This window comes from Hippoglossus stenolepis, chromosome 8 (assembly GCF_022539355.2).
Source record: "Hippoglossus stenolepis isolate QCI-W04-F060 chromosome 8, HSTE1.2, whole genome shotgun sequence".
Lineage (NCBI taxonomy): Eukaryota > Metazoa > Chordata > Actinopteri > Pleuronectiformes > Pleuronectidae > Hippoglossus > Hippoglossus stenolepis.
Genome location: NC_061490.1, coordinates 24,652,260 through 24,673,944, shown reverse-complemented (window position 1 = coordinate 24,673,944; position 21,685 = coordinate 24,652,260).

The window sequence follows — 21,685 nt, the reverse complement described above, 5'->3', positions numbered from 1 at the left end:
ATGGAGAAAGAGGCTGCTGAAGACCCAAGCTCAGCACAATGTCTGCCCACACACACACACACACACAGACAGACACACAAACACACACACACACCCCCAATACAACACATAGAGATTAGATTTCACTAACAATAGTATCAGAATGCTCCTCTCTGGAGACACACACACAGATAGGCTTGGCATAATTTTAATAGATTCAAACACACTCACATACACATAACTTACAGAAACACACTGGCCGGGCTGAGAGGTAAACAAGAAGTAAGTTCATCCCGTACAATCGTGCAGACATTTTCCCACAGAGGCAAAGTTTTTATCGTAAAACACCTTCCACAGAGCGAAGTCACAAAGTGCTCCACAAAAGTAGAATTAAATTTAAATAATAAATCCACCGGATAATAAAACACACATTTGGAAAACTACACAGAAGATTAAACAAAGGCCGGTTTGATTAAATTAGCTTTCTGCTGCTTTGTGAAGGCGTCAACAGAGACTTAGCCACTTAGCTTAAAATCTCTTTCACACACACACACACACATGCACAAACACCAAAAACACTCTCATTAAAGATGTGGACAGCATGGGAAATACTGCAGTGCTGCAGAGAGGAGGATGAACATGGCGCCATCACCCTTCTCCTTATCACTCACACAGACACACACACGCACACAGATGGTCGTGTACTGTATATGTACATAACCTCGTGTGATACTCTAAACATGTATGACCTGTCTAGTGGGATCTGTCACGCGAAACATTCACAGCTGAAAATTGCGAGATTTTGACGCGAAGAATGAGATAAAATTCAAACCCACATCATTTCTCTTTGTTCCTGTGAATCTGAAGCATTCGGCCACAGTGAGGTCATCACCCGCGGAACACGTTTCAGCAGCTTTAGTGAATATTGGTGCTGTGTGATAAGACTCCCAATGGTGCCTTGTTGGGTTGTGTTGGAGTTTCCAAGCCATGACGGCGCTGGCGACAGCCATATCTGACGCTCTGACCCTTTTCAAGGCAGCCGCCAGCACTTCAATCTCTCTTTCTGTTGCTCACACACACACACACACACATCCTCCCCACATCTGTAGATAGTGTCGCTGCTCCAGTCTCCAGGCTTTCGATAAGGGGACCCCCTTAAAAAGAGGAGGGGAGCAGTGAGCGTTCATGGTGAGCAGTCTGAGAGGAGAGAGAGAAGTGTATGCAGTCATCCTAATCTCCAGCCCGGCTCCATAAACACTGCTGTGGCCTCGCAGAGCCTGAGCAGCTCTGTAGCTCCAAGTCTGATGCAACGCTTCACACCGTGCTGCCGCCGCCGCTGCTCGCCGACAACAAACCCTGATTGGCTCGGGCCCTTTCTAATGATGTCATCAAATGCTGTTTCTGGTAATGGAGGGAAAAATCAAGCCCTGCACTCCTTCATTGCACAACTCTGAGTTGGATGCAGAGACAGAACTGAAAACTCAGCTCAGGACAAATATTTCATGTACAATTATCTAAAAACCAGAACTCACTGTGCTCTGTTTGTGGCTGTCAGGGTTGCCAGGTCTGCGTGACAAAACCAGCACAATGACCAATCAAAACTAGCCCAACGGCAACAACGATTAACAACGATCAAATCAACAAAATGATCTGCCAGCTGTCAACCGCTGCTATAGTTGACCAAATAACGTAGAAGAAAACAACTCAGTGCACAGACTGTTAGCAAGCTGCCCCGCCCCCACCGACTACCACAGAGCACCTGTCACCTAATTCAATTTGTATTCATATTGAATATATTAGCTTTAATCTGCACAAATATTTAACAGGTTCTTACTACGCCCCATCCCTCCACAATGTTAGGTGGAAATCGGTTCAGTCGTTTTTGTGATTTTGAATTTTTTAACATTTCTCCCGGTAGACTACAGATGCAGTTTAACACCGAACACATGAGGAGGCTGCGTCTAACGTCTGTTCACTCGTGTGCCCTGTGATATTTCAAGATGCCGATGGACTCGAAGCGACAGTGTGTTTGTATCCTCAGTGTTCTCATCTTATCACAAGCTACATTCTTCTGAACATATTATTGTCTACACTTGATTTCACGTTCACACAAGAAAACAAGAGGATTCCTCCCAATCCGTCGCGATTGGCTCACTCCGCATCTGGAGAGGTTGCGCCAGGCTGTGATTGGTCGAACACAGAGAACAAAGTTAGGTTGCGAGAATCAGGAACAGATAAGAGCCAGAGCCAGACCAAATAAAGAGCAGCAGTCTGTTAGCATTCCTCACGCTGCTCGATACCCCCCCCTACCACACACAGAGACATTCCTCTGATGTCTCAGGAAAGTCACAAATACACTGTCTGTGTTTTTGTTTTCCCAACATGAATTATAAATGAACAGTGTTGTGTGTTTTAAGTTACTTTGCCACTGTTTGAGTGGCCGGAACATGTCGAGAGCTCATTGGTGATCTAATAAAGAACAGTAATTCAGCAGGGGTGATACGGTGCACAGCTCATAGACGTGCAGCCGTATCACAAATATGCACAGAAAATAGCAGAGAGTAATGTTAAACACAGATAACGCACACAATAACACATGAAACGGAGCAGTCTGCATCATGGTGGAAACATAAATACAAAATAGTCTCAAATGAGTTTTGATGTTTCAAACGTTTCTTTTTGCTATTGTTTTTATCAACACGTTTTTCCATCCAGTTGTTCAGCAGCTCCGAGCTAAACCTGTGACACATGTGTGATGCATGGACAGAAAGAACCTAGGAATGTGATTTACTTTGATCGTATGTAGGAGATTTGAGGTTCCAAAATGAAACGGTAGCTGTGTCCAATTCGGGGGCCATCTCCTTTCCTGATAACATGCGGATGTGGGCAATGCACGAATGTTGCCCACCAGACATTGTACTGAAAAACTAAATTGTGGCACCAGCAGAAAATTCTGAGCGTCACATAGGTCATTGGGATTCATCTTCTGGAAATTGTGAATGCCTTTGTCAAATATCAGTAATCAATTCAGTGTGATCCTTGGAGCCAAGTTAGAAATTACATTCATATGCTTCATAAAAGTAATTTTACTTAGAACAAGGGAAAAACAAAAAATATGAACTTTCCCTTTTGCCTGCTGGTGTTTACAGACTGGTTCCTATCTGTGGTTCATTCCAACAGGATGCGGTTCGTCAGTGTTTCCTGTGTGAAGCAGTTTTGTGGCCTCACAACTGCCTCGACTTTTAGGACTAGATGAATGATAAGCTGCCGAGTTCAGGACAAAAGCTCTAGACTTCCATCACCTCGAGATTTCCATCATTTTGAAACGCGGTATTGACTGGACTGAAACTTTCTCTTCCTAAACAAAACACCAGGAGTCAAAACACAACAACCGGTCGCTGTTAAACGCCATCGAGCAGCGACGGCTACGCCCTCTCGCGCTTTCGCTCATTCATGCCATGGGAAGTAGGATGCCGTTCGTTACCAGCGGTTGTTTGGCTTGTGTCAGCTTTTACGAGTGAAAGACGAGACGTTGACTTCCTGTTCCTCGTGACGGAGACCACCCTGTCTCTAAAATGTTCCTTTTAAAAATGGCCTGATAGCTTTCTTTCTTTTTAGCATTTTCTCATATATGACTACACTGTAAGAAAAATCCCGTTGTTTTTACGGAACAAAGTTGGCAGCTGGGTTGCCAGAATAATTCTGTAAAATTTACAGTAAAAATTTAAACAACTTTACAAGAACAACTTGTAATTTTTACAGTTTAATCTGTTCTAATTTACAAAAAAAAAAACATTTTAAACAGGTAAATCCTACAGCCCTTTTCTGCTAAATTAGCATGACTACGCTGCTATTTAACAAATTCCTTCCGTAAGATTTACATGCATGCAAATTCTTCATTATAAGGCTGTCATTTAACTGAATTTCTCTGCAAATTTTACTCCAAAATTGTTTATAATGTAGTGTATTTTTCAGTATTTATGACAAGACTTTACAGTAAAAACAACATCTAAATACTGCAATTACATTTTCTGTAAAATGTACAAATTACGATTTTATGGCAAAAAATCCTGTTCTATGACTCCTATATATATCCATCTCAAATGTAAACTGTAAAAGTATTCTTCACCACCTGGATTATTGCTCTCTGAAAAAAAGAAAGCTTCTATACGTAATTTACACTGCATTGCCTTCTTTTAGATGTTTGACCAGAAATGTGAAAAATGTAACCCAGTGTACACAGATTAAGCATTAAAGAATTGTAAAGCAAAGCTAGATATACCTTAAGTGTTACTGTACTAAAATAAAAATAAAAAATTATTAAACAAAACAATAACTTGCCTTTCCAAGGATTTATTAATCTCAAAAAGTAACTAACGCAGACCGACAGTTTGCCTCATGTGTATGTGGATGCATCATGGTATATTCATTTTCAGGTGTGTTGGAATTACTGGAGATTATTTCAGATACGGAGCTAAAGCACTTTAGTGCGGACAGAGATCCTGTTTAAAACTAAAATGTATTAGTTTGGATGTTGCCTTAATTGATGCCATTTGTTCCCAATTATTGTGACACATCTTCGACAGTTATTTCAAACTTGTCTACAATACAAAGGAAGGAAACATTTGGCTTAATCACAGACATTGGGACATAGTTCCTTCTTTGAGGAAACACTTTTTGCAGACTCCATCTCATTAATTAAATGGTTAAGCAAAAGGGATTTGCATTGCATTACTTAAGTGTATTGCTCCTTGATTAACACTAAAAGATTTCCTCAAGTATGTCAATGTTACAGGACGTGTTTAAGTGTATAATAATGCGTCTGTTCACTGAGGTCACCGACAAGCCGCGACTTAAACCACTTGACAGTCGTTTCACCTTTGATCTCCCAGGTTTTACCTCAGTGTTCGCACCTCGTCTGTGAGCGAACGCACGTCGACGGGGTGCTAACAGACGAGCTCGTTTTGAAAAAAAAGTGACTGGAGAGGGCCGCTGGCATCGGATGATCCCTCGCTTCAAAGAGCACAAACACGTCTGTTATATCTGTGCCACAAATTGCCGTCTGTCCCATTTTGGTATTCATCTGTGCGGAATCCAAACGGCGCGACCGACAGCACAACAGTACCTGTGTTGTTGAGGGTGTAGCTGCAACCACGGCCCCAGGGAATCCGCTGGCTGAGAGCCTCAAAGCCACACAAGAGGAGCTAAGCCCTGCTGAAGAGAGGCTGTCATCTTCCCTCTGCTGCACCTGTGGAGACTGGCCTGCCTCTCCACGGGCCCAGCCGGGAAAGAGAGGGGAGATTTGGGAGGATTTGGGTGAGAATAGGAGCCCACTTTGCACCTTGACACTGTAAATGCCTTGAATGGGCTGACGGCCTCTGGTATCAGCCCCGAGGCGAAGGAACAGAGGTGATACTGGAGGTTATTCCTGTTTGTTTCATCCTGTCTGGTGTTTATGATTACACTTTACCTACTGAAAGATTTTTACTTGTTTTCATGGGAACAACTTTGTAGAAGGCCGCGTTTGTCGGGGTGTGTTGCTTCATATACTAGTGAGACAATGAGATCGTACCAGGGAAGTGCAGTCGAAGGAATTTATGTACTTAAAAAAGCGTTTTGGACGCCAGATCACATCACAGAGATTTGTAATACCTTCCGACAGGATTTTTACAACTCTGGGACGTTATCACGGTGGCAACAGGTTTATCTTTCACCATAACAATCTGGAGGTAAGCAGCAGAAATGCAGCGCTCAGCGTACAAAGTAATCCACGAGGAATGCACACTTGCATGTGTGTGACCAGCCAACACAGCGTCTGGGCAGATGACATCATGTTGCATTGCAGCTGAAGTTAAACCAGATTAAGCTTTTTTTTCTGATCTGTCACCTTTCTTCAGATTCTTGCACAGTTGAAGTATAGTCAGCGCCATTTTGTCACACCTTGCCTGTGCAAAATGGCAAAACACAGTGATAGTGACACCAGGACCTGGCGACACGACACATCAAATGACCAGAGAACATGGAAATTTACTCCTTTGATCACAACCGCCAAACCTGAGAGAAGTGTCTGTGATGTTTTGTCCAACAAAACCAGTTTGTCCCTCGTTAGCATCGTGACAGCAATCAAACTTCAAACTTCCAGACCAGTCAGGAGAGTTGGAATGAAACAACACTTCTATGTATTCCCAGCTGAGCTGATCAAAGAGGAGCATCACCTCCTGCATCAGAACATCCTGCTCAATATTTATTTATGAGACTCAAACAGGATGTCGTCATGGTAACTGAAGTTGAGCAGTAGTTTTATTATTCGTTTTCTCATACGTTAAAAGTTCCGAAAGACAGATATATGTGGCACTAAACCTGCTCAGTTTTCCCAACTCCCTCCATCCACAGGAGAGCGTTTCAGAGTCTGGTACTGCAGACGTGTTTACACACACTTAAGCCTCACTGTATTTATTACTGACAGAATTCCCAGGAAACTTATAGAGTCAAACCAACGTCCAAAAAAACACAAATACACCCACACACACATGCAGGAATATCATGAAAACTGCACTTTGCAATCACGCATTTTATCTCTGGTAAAGCACCTCCGATGCTCACGAGTACTTAACGCATTAGAGAAACAAAACAGATCTACCTCTCAGCACACACTTTAATCCTCAGGCATCCAGCTCTGGTGCGAGAGAGTCGGAGGTTGAGCTCTGCATCCCAGCCGGTCCTGCGCTGACAGACAGCGCTCTGTGCAGAAGGATAGGTCACCGGGTCATGTGACCCATCTTCGGGCGAACGACGAGTAGACACGAGGGCCGCGCCGCTAATCCAGCCAGACGTATTGATGGCGTTGCTAACATGCAATGTAAGTGAAACTGGAAGAACACAAATTAAAAGTGTTCAAAAGTCATGGAAAATTTAAATTGCCATGATCCAAATATACCAAAAACATTTCAGCAAAGTAATAAAATAGTCACAAGCCCCCAAACGTTCCCTTTGTTCAGAGTCCTGAGCTGAAGTGACAGCTCTGCCACGGGACAAGGTCAAGTTCAAACCACCGTTCAGGTTGGATTGTGAGACGAGCTGCCTCGTGTCCAACGTGTTTTTGAGAAAAACATTTTCAGATGTCAAGAAACATTTGACGTTAGTAAACTGAGATATCGTCAATCCGAAGAGAAGATAATATTCACTTTTTAAGACTTTTCTCTCATGAAAACAGGATGTACAGTGATAAGTTAAAACCCACATTAGTTTATCTTGTCTATCACAGACTCACTTTCTCTCCTGAACATATTTTAATCTCTTTTCTGTTACAGCCACAATTCTGGGTTGTTTTACAGATGTTTTCCCTGGTTTATACAAGAGTAAGTAACAGTTTTGTACAATCTTTATTCCAAGATGTGAAAGTACAGTTGTTAACTTCATCCATGTGCGGCTGAACAATGGCTGAGTGGACACATTACACTCTGTTAACCACATAAAGACGTTTGCTGCAACAAGTGGATGTGGACAGCTTGAGAAATGAGGGCGTTCACAGTGTGTGCGGGAACAAATGGAGGGCTGAGCGAGTGCTAGCAAAGTACACGATCGATCACGGGGCGCGAGGGGAGGGACGAAGACGGAGGGAACGTCTGAGCGAGAGTCGGAGACGCAGAGAGAGAGGGAGTGAGGGAGTCGGGGGGCCGGTGGGTGGGTGCAGATAAAGCCGAGCTCTGGAGGATTAACTTGTCTTGAGTGTGTTTCAGAGCCGACGTGGTTGAGGGACAGGCACTCTGCTCCGGGGCTCTGGAAGATCTCAGCAGCGTCCAGACGCCCTGTCTGCGGTCTCCCGTTCACACACAGCAGCAACACACACTGATACACACACAAAAACAAGCCAGTGGCATCCACGAAAACAAAAAAAACATCTAAATAAAGACGTGCACGCATTCACAGCGCTCAAACAGAAAAGGGCACTGACAGTATTTTTTTCCAGCTGAGACTACTTCTTGCCCAGATTAGGCCGACACTCATCCGGCCCACATACGCCGTGAAATGATGGAACTTGGGCGGGCCGCTCCTGTTTTCCAGATCTGGGCCGCAAGTAAACCGTCAACCAATTGTGCCAAAGGTGGTCCACATTTGTTTTGGGATATTTGGGCAACATTTGCTCTTTTACCAGGGGGCAACTTTAGGCTCACATCCATTTTGTTCGCGCCACAGGACGACCGGAGAGTTATCCAGGACCAGCAGGTTCCCGCTGTGAGCTGCACTTGTCCCTTTTTCATTACCACCGTTCAGGTGCCCTTGAGCAAGGCATTGCTCCAGTGCAGCTCTGTGTGTCTGTCTGCATTGTAAAGGTGTGAATGTGTTTGTTTAACACCTAATTCCAACCAAGTTTCATGTGTTTGTTCCATTGTTTCATTTGATCTGGCTAGTTTTGGTTTCACATTGTAATTTAGGGGCTAAAGAATTTTGTCTGACATACGGACGTCCTGTCGTCATCACCTACGACTTTCGGTTCGAGGAAACTTTAACACCTGTTATTCTGGTTCTGGTCCGGTCCAAACAAGGGAGGTGTGAAAGGGTGGGAAAGTGTTTTAATGTGTTTTAATGTGGAGAAAAACTGAATCATATGTGAAAGGCAAACTCCGGTAAATGTCCCGACCAAACCTTCCTGGAGAATTGTGATAATAAGCAGATCATTTCTCTAACACTCAGTCAAAAACATCTATTTCCTTTCAGCGGTTTGCTTGATGAAAGCTTGACGGTTATTAATTAATCAATGGATTTTTTTTCCTTTGGTTCCCTGATTGTTTCGGCCTCCTTTAATCAACCGGCTCATTTTCACACCGTGACGCTCTCGGCTCTGGCGGCTCCTCTGGTGTCAGCTGAGGAAGGTGACAGGAGCCGGTGTGAAAGCACTGATAGCAGCCGGGCTTTTCCAGAATGTTCCCACACGGAGCGTCTCCAGAGCCACAGACTCTGACAGCATGACGGGTGACAAGCGTGCCTGCTGTCAGTCATCCAGGTCTCAGCAGCTGCAGGACGTGAGCGGCGCTGAAATGATCGGTGAGCTAATCGATCAATCACGTCAGGTTTAATAATCAATACATATTTAAAGTTACAGTAAGAATCATGTATGACATGTTGGTTCCCGGTGATTCAGTGAGTTTAAAAGATTAACTCACCTTTAATGAGCAGAGAAAATTCTTCTACTTCTTATGATAAATTAACTGTTTGAATCCTCCAATGAAATAACACAAGGCTAAAAAAAAAATTATTACATATGAAGATTTGCAGCTTTAACTTTTTAGTTGTTTGACTTTTGTCGTAAGCCGATGTTTTGTTTTTGTTGCAATTTTACAAAATCATTTGTTCATTAATCGATAATATAACTAACATTATTCAGTTGTGAAATGAATCAATAGCTGCCTCACGTTAAGTTTGTATTTGAACCAATGTCCTGATTTCAGAAATAAAATAATTTGGTTTATTTCTATTTGAAAGTTTTGCTTTATATTTATTTGTCATCAAGATTTCAAGCAACTGAGGGTTATAAATTAATTTGAGTAGATACAGCACGGAAACCACACACACACACACACACACACACTCATGAAAAGCAGATGTTCAAATGACAGAGACATAATCCAGGCAGCAGGTGACTGTGTGATTGTGTAAATGCATTTGCATCATGTATGATTGTGTTTGTGTGTGTTTGTGTGTGTGTGAGTGTGTAGTTCGGACGTCATGATTACCGTCATGTTGACAGTAGGACACACACGTAGTGCTGAGAGGAGAGTGTGTGAGGAGCCTCAGGGTGTGTGTCAGCGGTGGTGACTTAATTGAGTCTTTACTCTGATTAGAACCTGCTGTCTCTGCTGTGTGTGTGTGTGTGTGTTTCATGGTGTTCAATGATGCGTTGAGGTCAAAATTTAATTTTGAAAGAAAAATTCTCCCTAATAATTGAATTGTTGTTCTTGTAAATTCACATGTTGTTTCGTTCTTTCTGAAAAACAAAAATACTAAAACTAAAACCCAGAGGCATTAAGGTTTTTCCTGAATATTCTGCAGGAAATATATAATACAGAAAATATAAAAATCAAATGAAACAAAAATTCCTAAAACTAATCTCTCAGTAATTTCAATCTTTCAGTCTTTGCTTTATATTCTAATTATAATGTTTTTGTGTGAGATCTGCAGAACGGCATTTTAATTATTCCAGTTCCATTGATCTATCAACATTGACAGTCTAAAATAATTTAATTATAATGTTTTATAGGTCACGTTTACACAAACATCTGCATTATACACATGTTTTTACCAAAACTTTATTATTTTTTAAATACTAATAAATGTATCCTTGTTTTATTGTGAATATTATTTTACATTTTGAGGCACTTCTTCATCTTTGTCTTCAGAGTAATTTGAAATGTATTAAACTAAACAAATTACGTTTTTCTTTTCTTTTCTTAGTGCAATGGAGAAAAACTTTGACAAACATCTTATTCAGATATTTGAGGAATAAGCTGCTAAAGAACATTTGCAACAAAGGTTTTTCACTTTTATATAAAAGATTTATTTCAATATTTTCCAATTTTCTTGAATAAAAGGCTGCTGCCTTTCACAAATCAGTGATGAACCAGACAGCAAAGACTGAATCATGTGCAGTTTTGTTGAGTCGTCGTTCTCGTGCTGTTTCTTGCTCTCCGCTGTTGGAGAAGTGAATGAATTTGCTGCGTCTTCGTTCAGTTGTGGTTGGTTTGTTCTATTGTGCGACTGATTTGTCATCTTCTCTTGTGCATCAGTAAAACTTGGCCCGGAGGACGGCGGCCTTTGTGTCGTCCTGGTGTTGAGCTCTGGTGAAAGGGCAACAGAGACCAGCCAATGAGCTAAGTGATGTTTAGCTCTTTGCCTGGCTCGAACCAGCACACACACACACTCACACGCACACACACACACACACACACACGACCACAAAGACACACACAAGGATTAAAGTATCACACATGCCGAAAAACCAAAGAAAAAGGCAAAGAAGTAATGTCAATACACTCGGCAGCCGTCTACGCTGCCTCCGAACCTCCGAACAATCACACACACACACACACGGAGGAAAACACACATCCTCTGTCAGGCTGGAGTTGACGTTGACAGGCCGCTCTTTTGTCCATCATTCACCCGCAGACGAGAGCACAAACAAGAGAGAGCGGGAGAGATAAAAGCCCTCCCCCCTGCCCGCCGTAATCCAATTACAGGCCTGCAAATTTGATTGGCGCCCCAGGAGTGTGCCTTCAGCTGTCCGTCATTAGCGACTAGAGAATAGGGGTGGGGGGACGGCTTGCTGAGGGTGCTGTTAGGGTGGAGTGGTGTGTGTGTGTGTGTGTGTGTGTGTAGCCAGAGCAGGACTTGCACTTTATCTCTGTTGGCTCAAAGACGTCTCCTCTGTCTTCATGTGCCAATGTTCGATGTACACCTCCCATTAGTGGCCATTAGAAAAAAAAACCTAGGCCACTGAAAAATGCCTTTATTAAACATTTGTCAGATTATCAAATGCGCTGCGGATTCCTCTGCCAGGCCTCCAGCTCACACGAGTCACGGCGAGACGAAATAAAAAGGTTAAAATCGTCTTTAATAACACGCAGGACTCGGCTGTTTGTCGGATTGATCTCAAATGTCCTGGTGATCTGGTCGCACAGAGATTTTCTGAGGAAAGTAAAGGGCGGAAATGTCAGAGATCTGGATGCTGATTGGCTGAGAGGGTAAAGTGATGGAGAGACGGGCCGCTGAGATCGGTAAAAGCTTCTGCTGCAGTCCGACATCTTATAATGACAGATTCACTCTTATTTACAGTTTTCTGAATCAGTTTGTGTGTGTGAGAGTATTTGTGTACGTATATATTTGTGAGGACCATTTTGAGCATAGACCCTACGGAGTGAGGACATTTCTGGACTTGCTTTTAAGGTTAGGGTTAGAATTAGGTTAGGTTTAGGGTGGGGGGCTGGCAAATGCATTACGCCAATGAGTGTCCTCACTAAAGCCGTTTGAAGACATGAGCTACGGGTAAAATCCAGAGAATTGAACACTCAGGAGGTTTTTTTCTGCACAGACGTGTTCACAACAGCATCAAATCCTCAGGATCACAGGAAGTGACATATTAACTCCTCTGCAGAGATCACGTGATCATGTTTCCATCACCCCCGCTCTTATCTCCACAAACTGTCTTGACATCGTCCTCGGTGTCTTCTACGTGTGTTTGACTCACTTTTCGTCTGGAGATATTTGTTTTCTTTATGTTTTTTAAATGTTTACGTCCGTCGCGTTTTAGAAGCGTCATCAACCCATCAACTTCTCCTGGATTTCTACAGACTTTATACTCGAAGGCCGGTTGGATAAAGTCTGTAGAAACTATGGAGCGTCTCACTCTGATATTTGCGTTCACACATGCACCTTCTCCAGAGAAACTACAGAGCAACTGAGGAGTTCAGTGCACGTCTGAAGGCAGCTTGAGATAGAAGTGCAAGAATGTGTGCGTCTTGGAATGATACAGGTCAACTGTCAACCGGGGTCGACAGAAACAGGAAGTGAAAAAACCATGAATCCGCTACTGAACAGTAAATGCTTTAAATGATGAAGCCGTGCACTTGAGATCATGGCAGTATTTGGCCTAATGGACTCGTTCGGTTTCTCGGTGGATGCCAGCGAGACGCCAGGCGTATCAGCGCGGTGCCTTGTATCTGCCGAAGGAAGATCAGTGAGGAAGTCACAGACGTGCCCCGGGTCTTATCTTTTATTGGCTGGCTCCTCCGTCAAGCTTATCTTTATTGGCTGGCTCCTCCTGAGGACAGCCTGTAAGCTGTGCAGGGCCGAGGTGGAGGTGGAGGAGAGGACGGGGGTCGGGGGTGGGAGGCGCTGCCAGGATGACTGGGACCGACACAGATAGCTCTATCTCCAGTGTGGGAAAACTACACAACCCTGTTTCCACCTTCAGCACAGAGTCACTACTGTCTCTCCTTCTCCCTTCGTCTCCTTCCTCCCTCCTTCCTGTCCTTCCTCCCCTTCCTCTCCGTCCTCACTCCTTCACCACTCATTGTTTTGACCTCACGACCTATTTTACGTGTTAAAAATCACTTACAGTTTGTGCTGTTTATATATCTCCAGACATCATCCATATGCAGTTTGGGGCTTAGTGTTTTGCCCGAGGACACTTCAACATACTGACTGGAGGAGCTGGGGATCAAACCACCGACCTTCTGGTTAGTGGACAACCCGCTCCACCTCCTGATCCACAGCCTGGTGATCACACACACTCAGGGACTCAGCTGGTGAAATCTGAATCACCCGGCTGTAGATTCCACTTGAATGAAGCGAAAATGAATTTAGCTCCCGGCTGAAATGTAAGCTGCCGTTTTACCAGAAAAAGAAAAAACCCTCTGATGTAAATGAGGTTTAGAAAACTTTATTTTATTTTTAATATCATGTGAAGTGCGAGAACACACCAGTACACACGAACACATTCTCAAAACCTGGCTTCACACGTTCTTATTCTAAAAACAGTAAATAAATAAAAAAATAAAAGTATACTTATAAAGAACTCCTTGTAACTAGCGAGATTTTATTTCCATTATTTTTCAAGTATTCAATCTTAGTTCGGTTAATTTGCTATATTAATTAATATTAAGTCCACAGTCACAGAAGAATAAGATGAAATCTCTTTTTTTATTCTACTTTCCGTCCTTTGTGTATTATTTTTTGAATTAGTGTCCTGGACTCACCACAGACTCTGTTTTCAATCAGCAGCCTCCTCATGGCATCACCCTGCGTGTGTGTGTGTGTGTGTGTGTGTGTGTTTAAGAGTTTAAAAGTTTATTGTTTAAGATTTGGGTTTAGAGAAATTATTAGAATTAGGTTCAAGTTACGATTAGGCTTAGCGTATAAGAGGCTAGGGAATGCTTTACATCAATGAATGTTCTAACTAAGATAGAAGTGCAAGAGTGTGCGTGTGTGTGTGTGTGTGTTGGTGTGTGTGTGTGTGTCAGTGCTGTTCTCAACACTTGCTTCCTGGAGTCTGTCCTATCAGTGAGATAAACAGCAGATCTCCTCCTTCGGCAGGTTTGAAACAGGAACAGGTTTGTTCACAGGCGTTACACGGTTTTATCAACCACATCCAGGGGGAAGCTGATAACTGAACTCTGCAGACCCCGACTCAGCGTTAACAATAATTAGCTTTTTTTTAAGGGTCCGACACGAGATATCCAGCCGTCCTGGAAACAGACACCTGCACTTACGAAACAGGACAAAAATAACCTCTTGCACTGAAAGCAACATAATGTGAGTGAACATGTTTATAAACGTACACGTGGGTCCAGGGTGGCCAATTTAGGTATCTTGTTTTTATTATAACAAAAATGCAATATAACATGCAATGCTAAAGGAGAGTGAATAGAGAATAAACTCTACAACTCGACTCAAACCAGGTTCTCCAGCTGTTTCTGCCTCTTCTCTCCAGCTTCAATCGGGGGACGGATGTCAGCCATATTTGAAACGAGACGACCACAAGACACGACAAGGAAATTTCAACAAAGAATCTAACATCCACATGTATTAAAAGACAGAATAGGGTCAATAGTCAGAATGGGTATCGTCAGTTTTTATATTAACATTTGAGTTATCATGTGACAACCAATGACCCAACTGCTCCTCTCACTTTCTGCAGGTAGAAGGGCGGAGCCATCTTACCTGGTGGAGGATATTCTGAAGTTATTAAAGCGCTTGTGTCCTGCCGTGGCCCCCGTCTGTCTCCGTGTCTTCAATGACATCACTCAGACCATCAAGGGGGGGTGGGGGAGTGTGTCTGGAGATGGAGCGGTGTCATAACGTTGCTGTGACAACCGCATCGTCCATCCCAAGGGAGGGAGAACAGGAGGCTTATCACTCTGAAAAGCTTTTAAAACTGAAAAAAAAACGAAACAGTTGAGGCTCGAGAAAGCAGAGCCTGATGGGTAAATAAGTTAACCAGCATCCATCTCCGCCATTTAGGACCAGTTCCCGTATTTCCTAATTGCCGAGCGAATAGAGTGTGAGTGTGTGTGTCTGTGTGTGTTTGCAAGGTCCGTAACTTTTCATTAGAAATACAACAAAGCTTTTGCCGATGTTTGAGTGAATTGACCCAAAAAAACTATTGTGAACGCTCGGACCTGGTTTGTGGAATTCACCGGCTGGAGGCCATTAAAGGTCGAGTGTGTAAGATTCAGGTCAAAGGTTCTAGTGACAGAAATTGAATATAAAATAATCATAGTGATGTTTTCTTTACCCTAGAATGGGCCCTTTATATTCAAATACTTTATATTTAAATACTTTATATTTACAGTAGCCCAAACTGGACAAACTAAACACGTTTTGAGTTGTTATGACAACTGAAGTTTACCATAGGTTCTCTTTCATGTTTGGAAGTGGGGGGGTGTTCAGCTGCAACATGCAACTTCACCACTAGATGTCACTAAATTCTACAAGCAGGACCTTTAATTTAATGACACTAACCATGTACAAATGTGCAAAGAACAGCATCCCAGTCATCCCAGTATCAACCAGTCACACACATGCAGAAACCAGGAGCTCACAAAACACTGACTCAAAAATACACACACATACATGAGCTTTACAAATACACACACAGACATTCAGCTTTCTCTTTCCAGGCTAAATGCTCAGACCCTTTCACTCTCAGCCAATAAAACACAATCACACACACACACACACAGAGACAGACACACACACACCGACCTCCTCCGCCCCTCCTCCCTGGGAAAGGCTGAGAGGACAGCAGGCCGTCACTGTTAGCGTTACATAGCACTCAGAGCTCGCTCAGATAAGACAAGCAGAGGAGCCGGGTCCTTCAAAAAGACCACGACCAGATCCTGACCCAGCTGCTGGCGACACAGCAGCGAACAGCGTCTGAATACTTTCCCACTGCACATGTGTGTGTCTGAGTTCCAGGCCTCGATGCTCCTGGCCTGGAACTGGTCCGTTTGTTTGTCAACACACGCAAAACACTACCAGATTTCTACAGTTACTGCACGTCGCCTCAACAACATACATGCAAACAGTATCTAGTGGTTATTTTAGGAGGCGCCTGTGGCTCAGGAGATAGAGCGGGCCATCCACTCACCAGAGGGTCGGTGGTTCGATCCCAATATTTTGTGTTTTGCTTGCAGACAAATGCAGCGGTGTGGGGTTGAGCAGAGAGACGGGCTGATAGAGGCAAGAGGAGGTGTTGTGTTCACTTGTTCACTAATTGAAGTGCTTCTCTAATTGTGGCTCACTAATGGACTGTGGAGCTGCTGATAGGATCCGTCAGATAGTTTATCTATGAACCGACACGCACGGGAAATACAAAATCTACAAGGACAAACAGGGCACTTTGAAAAAAAGTCTGTAAATGAAAACTGAATCATCAATTTTCTTCTTTTAATGGTCTCATGAAATAACTGAGATTTACGCAGTTTGATGTGCATGAGGAAAAGGTTTTCGTGGAGAGCTTGGTGCTGGTAAGATCTAGAGACGTTAGAGTAGGTTTGGATCGGAACAAGTTTTTAGTAATAGTAGGAATAGTAATATTTTTAAGTAATAGTCCGATAAGTCCATAGTGTGCCGAGATGAAATGTGATGTTTCGTTGGATCACCTGCTGACGTGTGTTCATATAAAACCTTGAGAGAGTGAAGTCATTTCGTTTTCACAATAATGTTGATTTTGATCAATTTGAACAAGAGTCGAAACAAGAAACTCTGCAGAACCAGTGTCCCACAGGAGCTGGTTTTGTACCAAACAGCTGTTTTCTGCAAACATCTGCAAACTGTACAGTAAACTGACCATCACAGCCTCAGTGTCCAGACACTCACAGAACTGAGTTTATACAAGAGGCTCTGTCAGATCGAGGTCTGGTAATGAACTGGTGGTTCGGTCTGAATATATCTGACTCTGAAATCTCTCTGGTGATCCAGCTGTGTGGAGCTCTGAGGGTTTATCATGGTCCGTGCAGGGAGTGGGGGGGTCAGCAGGTCACAGTGGGAGTCCTGAGGGTTCAGGGACAGGCTGTCTGTCTGTCTGTGAGCTAATCCTCAACACACACACACACACTTAGACATGACCCCTGTAACAACAACTGTATCTGTCTTTCGGTGTCTGTGTGTCTTCGTCCCACTAAAACACATATTTCACTGCGGCTGTGCAACGGCGTCCATCACTATAACTGCAGCCATCAGACTGCTGCTGCTGCTGCTGCTGCTGAACTCCTACAGACGGGGAGGCAGCGCCCGGGGTCAGAGGTCACAGAGAAACAGAAGCCGCTGGTCACATCTCTCTATCATCACTCCATCGTTCTGCACCTCCTTTTTCTTCGTGAGCAGTGTGGAGCGAAGCAACGACAGAGTTATCAACACGTGATTTATGGAAAAATGACGTTAGTGCATTTGTTTACATCTCAGCAACAAACTCACTCTCACACATTCCAGCTCAGTGCAGTTGTGTGAAGATTGAATCGTCCTCTCGGCTTTAGAGAAGTTTCTGTTCCTCTGAATGGATCATTGATTATTAAAACAATAAGAATAAGATATAACAGGCCTTGAATAAACAGGTGGAACAATCAGTTCACTGCATTTGTCTTGCAGGTCTGTCCTAGGCCATAGAAACTCTTTTTGTTGGTCAATATGGAACAATCAGGAGAAATCAGTCGTGCACCTTTTAAAACCTGATACAACACGATTGTTATGTACTTCAGTGATTTTTTATTCCTCAGCTCAGAGATTCATCGGCTGACGAAATGCACACAGTTTTTATTTGTGTCGGGAGATGACGTGTGACGTGTTATCAAGTAGATTTCTACAAAACTTGGTGGAAGGATGCGACCATTACATTATTAACACTGTGAGGTTTTTAGACATTTGTGGATCTTAATCAAAAAGAAAAATCCAGCATTTACAGGAGTGACTGGGACTTGGTGTGGATCCAAATAAAAACCTGGATCTAGCTGATATAAATGTTAAAGGTTTTGGGGGCAGTAACACTTCACCATTGGCGATTGTCGTTGGATTTACACAATGTGTGTTGGCTCTTTTCGTGCACTTGTATGTACTCACAGTGATACTCAGGGCCACTCTCCGGGGACTGCAGCAGTTCTTAGCGGCTGCCTGGTGTTTATGTGACACCTCTTCCAGGAGTGCTAATGCTGGAGAGACGTTTAACAGCTGAACAGGCCGACGAGCCCCCTGCTCCTCCTCGCTGCCTGGAAACAGTAATGGATGGTTGGATAGTGACTGAGTGGGGGGAGGAGAGGGGGGGTGAAGGGTGAGGGAAAATGTTGTTATGAGGAGGAGGGGGGGTTCCTTGTCCCGATCCCATGGCGGCTCCTGCTGCGCTGGATGAAAGCTCCCCGACCAGCCGTCGTCGCGGTAACTAATTTGCTGAGATTTTCTGCTCGACTGGAGGCACGAGGAAGAGGCCGCCCCCCCCCCCAACTCCACCGCCCTCCCCGTCCGACCATCAACTTCCCTCATCCCTCCCTCAACACTCACAATCTCTCCATCTCTGCTCCTCCGACTCGAGGAATCCTCCTCAGCTAAAAGTTCTTATTCAACTTCCAAAGAGAAGTGCGATCAATTCCAAAGCAGTTAGAGAAATGTGGACGTAGAGTTCGACATTATCGTCCTTAAAAAATTAACTAAAAAGGAACTAGACCTTCCTTCCTCACTCTCACCTCTCCCCCCTTTCTGTGCCACAGCCACGTCATCTTGATAATATTCCCTAATCACCGCCATGGCACCCTTTGTAGAGTTCAAACGGGTCATTGGCAAAACGGCATAATCCTGCTCTTGAACTCTGACGGACATTTTAATGGGGTCAAATACTGGAAGCGGATCACATCCTAACCACCGCCGCAAGGTCTGACGTGTCGACTGCAGGACGCGGCAGGACGAGGGCCCTTTGTGGCTCTCACACTTCACGAATCCGGCAGGTAGGAGGACCGGCATTGGGGATCGAACGCACGGAGGTTTGATGATATTGACGTGGACGCAGCGGGAGACGGCGATCGCTCATCGTGGCTTCATGTAGGAGATCTCAAGGGAGGCAACACGTGCATGTGTTTATAGATTGTTAACAAATGCATGGGAACTGTGTGAAAACTGCAATGAAAAAAAAAATGTGTGTGTCTGACAATGTCGTGTTTGTGTGTGCACAAGTGTCTACGTGTGTGTGTGTGTGTGCGCATGTATGTGTGTGCATTATGGTGTAACTATAATCGCAGATAATTCCGGGCAATAACAACACTTGGAACACAATAGACCTTTTCTTGGGGCTGTTTGGCTCCGCTCCAGTTTCCTCTGTGTTATTTTAGCACTGACGCTAATCCCACTTCTCACAGCGTTCAGGCTGCACGGCGGCCAAGGCGAACACAAGATTACAGCTTATGGACGGTTCTTTCTGTCCCGGCCCACATGTAAACCATACGAGTGTGTGTCCCACTGACGTTTGCAGATGTGGATGCTCGAGAGACTGAAGTGTGTGCGACACTGTTTGATTTCTCTTCTCATCTCTGTCTCTTGTTTCCTCTGACTCTGACCTGTTTTGTTTCCGGATGCTACAAGATGCGTTATATGAAGTCGGTTGTGTTGTTCATTTGAGGTTGATTCATTTCTCCTCTTTCATACAAACTGTTGGGATTAAGAAAATAAGATATTCCTTCATTACTAAGTAAACATGCAATATAAACATATAAAATTAGATTGCACATTGAAAAATAAATAACTCATTAGCCTTGTTTCTTTATGATTTCCTGGTGTGTTTGTGTGTTTTGCTTGTTGTGGAATCCTGGTTCCTGTTTTCCCTCCATCTCACTGCACACCTGAGCCATATCACCTGATCACCTGATCACCAGCTCACCTGTCTCCAGTTTCCTCATCGTCCTGAAGTCACGACTGAAACCAGCTCCATGCCAAACTGTCTCTAAAAAAAAATGGCACAAATGAGCGTCCACTGCAGCTTAATGATCCCTTGGGGGGGGGGAGATAATTATGTTATAAAAACAGGCACCAAATTTATGTGTGAGTGGGGGAAAAAGTCTCTGTAATCCTTCTAAGCAGAAGAGCAGTTTACTTTAGGTTGTTGGGTCTTACAGTTAATTTAAGTGAATAAAGGTTAAAGTTAATTCTAATAACAGAGAGAGAGAGAGAGAGATTACTTTATTCCCAACATCTTATCTCACTTCATGTTAAAGAAAGGGATGAAATCCTGATGCAGAACTGCACCTAATGGGCTGTTTAGTGACCACAACGGATCCTTCCACCAAGTTTCATTGAAATCTGTTGAGTTGTTTTTGTTTAATCTTACTCATAAAGAAACAAACCAGGAAACCCCCTAACCCAGAAAATTATGAAAACATAAAACCAAACAGCCTCTAAAGCGCTTTTTTAAAATAACTGAGGAATGAAATCCTGTGACATCTGACATTTTCCTGCAATGATGGATTCAAATATCTTGAAAAACATACAAGGCAAAATCACGTGTGTCTATGAATATGATGCCCAGGATCTGAACACGGATATAAAGTTGTTTAATAACCTTTTGACCTTCACTTTAACTTTTCAGCCTCAGTGTGAAGGCTCCTCTGTGCACTACTCCCCCGCTCTTCTTGCCAAAGTGAAAATCTGTGGAGCTGAAGTGTGGAGTTCTGAAATCGAGGTCAAACTAATAAAAGGACACGGAGGTGAAGTCCACAGTCTAACATGCAGCGATGACTCCCCCTCGGCCTGGCCATATTTAGAGATGTGACTCTTGGCACATCTCGGGAACAGCCTCCCCGGGGGGGTCATCGGGGTCGATTCGGTCTGCAGAGTCACCACACAATTACAGCACTCCTCCTTAAAGACATGTACAAAGAGGCTGAGGGCCTGGAGGAGTGTATTCCTCAGATCCCTCTGTTAGCTTTTAGCACCACGCCCCTGCCGCTAAAATCTCACGGTTGTCCGTGCTATGCTGCAAAAAGGGTTCCGGTGTTATTAGCCTCTCGCCGCCGGTGTCTGTCGCGCTCTCTCACACTCTGGAGGACACGCAGCCGGTAGATGTGCAACAATCTGTCTGTTTTTTACACCACTCAATTATTCAGCAGCTTGGTGGAGTCAAACATTCCCATTTAAAGATCTAACACTTGTTTGACCAGCTGAATGTCCGATAGTCGTGTAGAGACGGACAGAGCAGAGGGGCGAGGGGCGAGGAGGACGGACACGAGGCTTTTAGGCTCAGAGACTGTCAGTGTGTCTGTTAGCAAAAAAACACAAAGACAAAATGAACTCCTCGAAAAAGAACACAAACAATATTTCAGTAGAATAATGTAAATATATTCTAATAAAGAAGAACAACTTCATCTAAAAGATGCTTGTAGATTGTAGGAACATAAAGAGACAGTTTGAGGAGCTGGTTCAGGTCATGACTGCAAGATGATGAGGAAACTGGGAACGTGTGTGGCTGATGACCATATGAGCACAAAATTGTGATCATATGGTATAAATTATGGCATAATGATGTCACCATGACGTTAGAAAATGACAACCTCCACATTTTTATTTTCTGCTTCGCAACATAAATGTTCTATATCATGTGAACTTGTTGTTACCACCAGCGATATGAGCACTGCTTAGTTTGTGATTCACAAAAGCTTGAACACACAAAAACCATAGT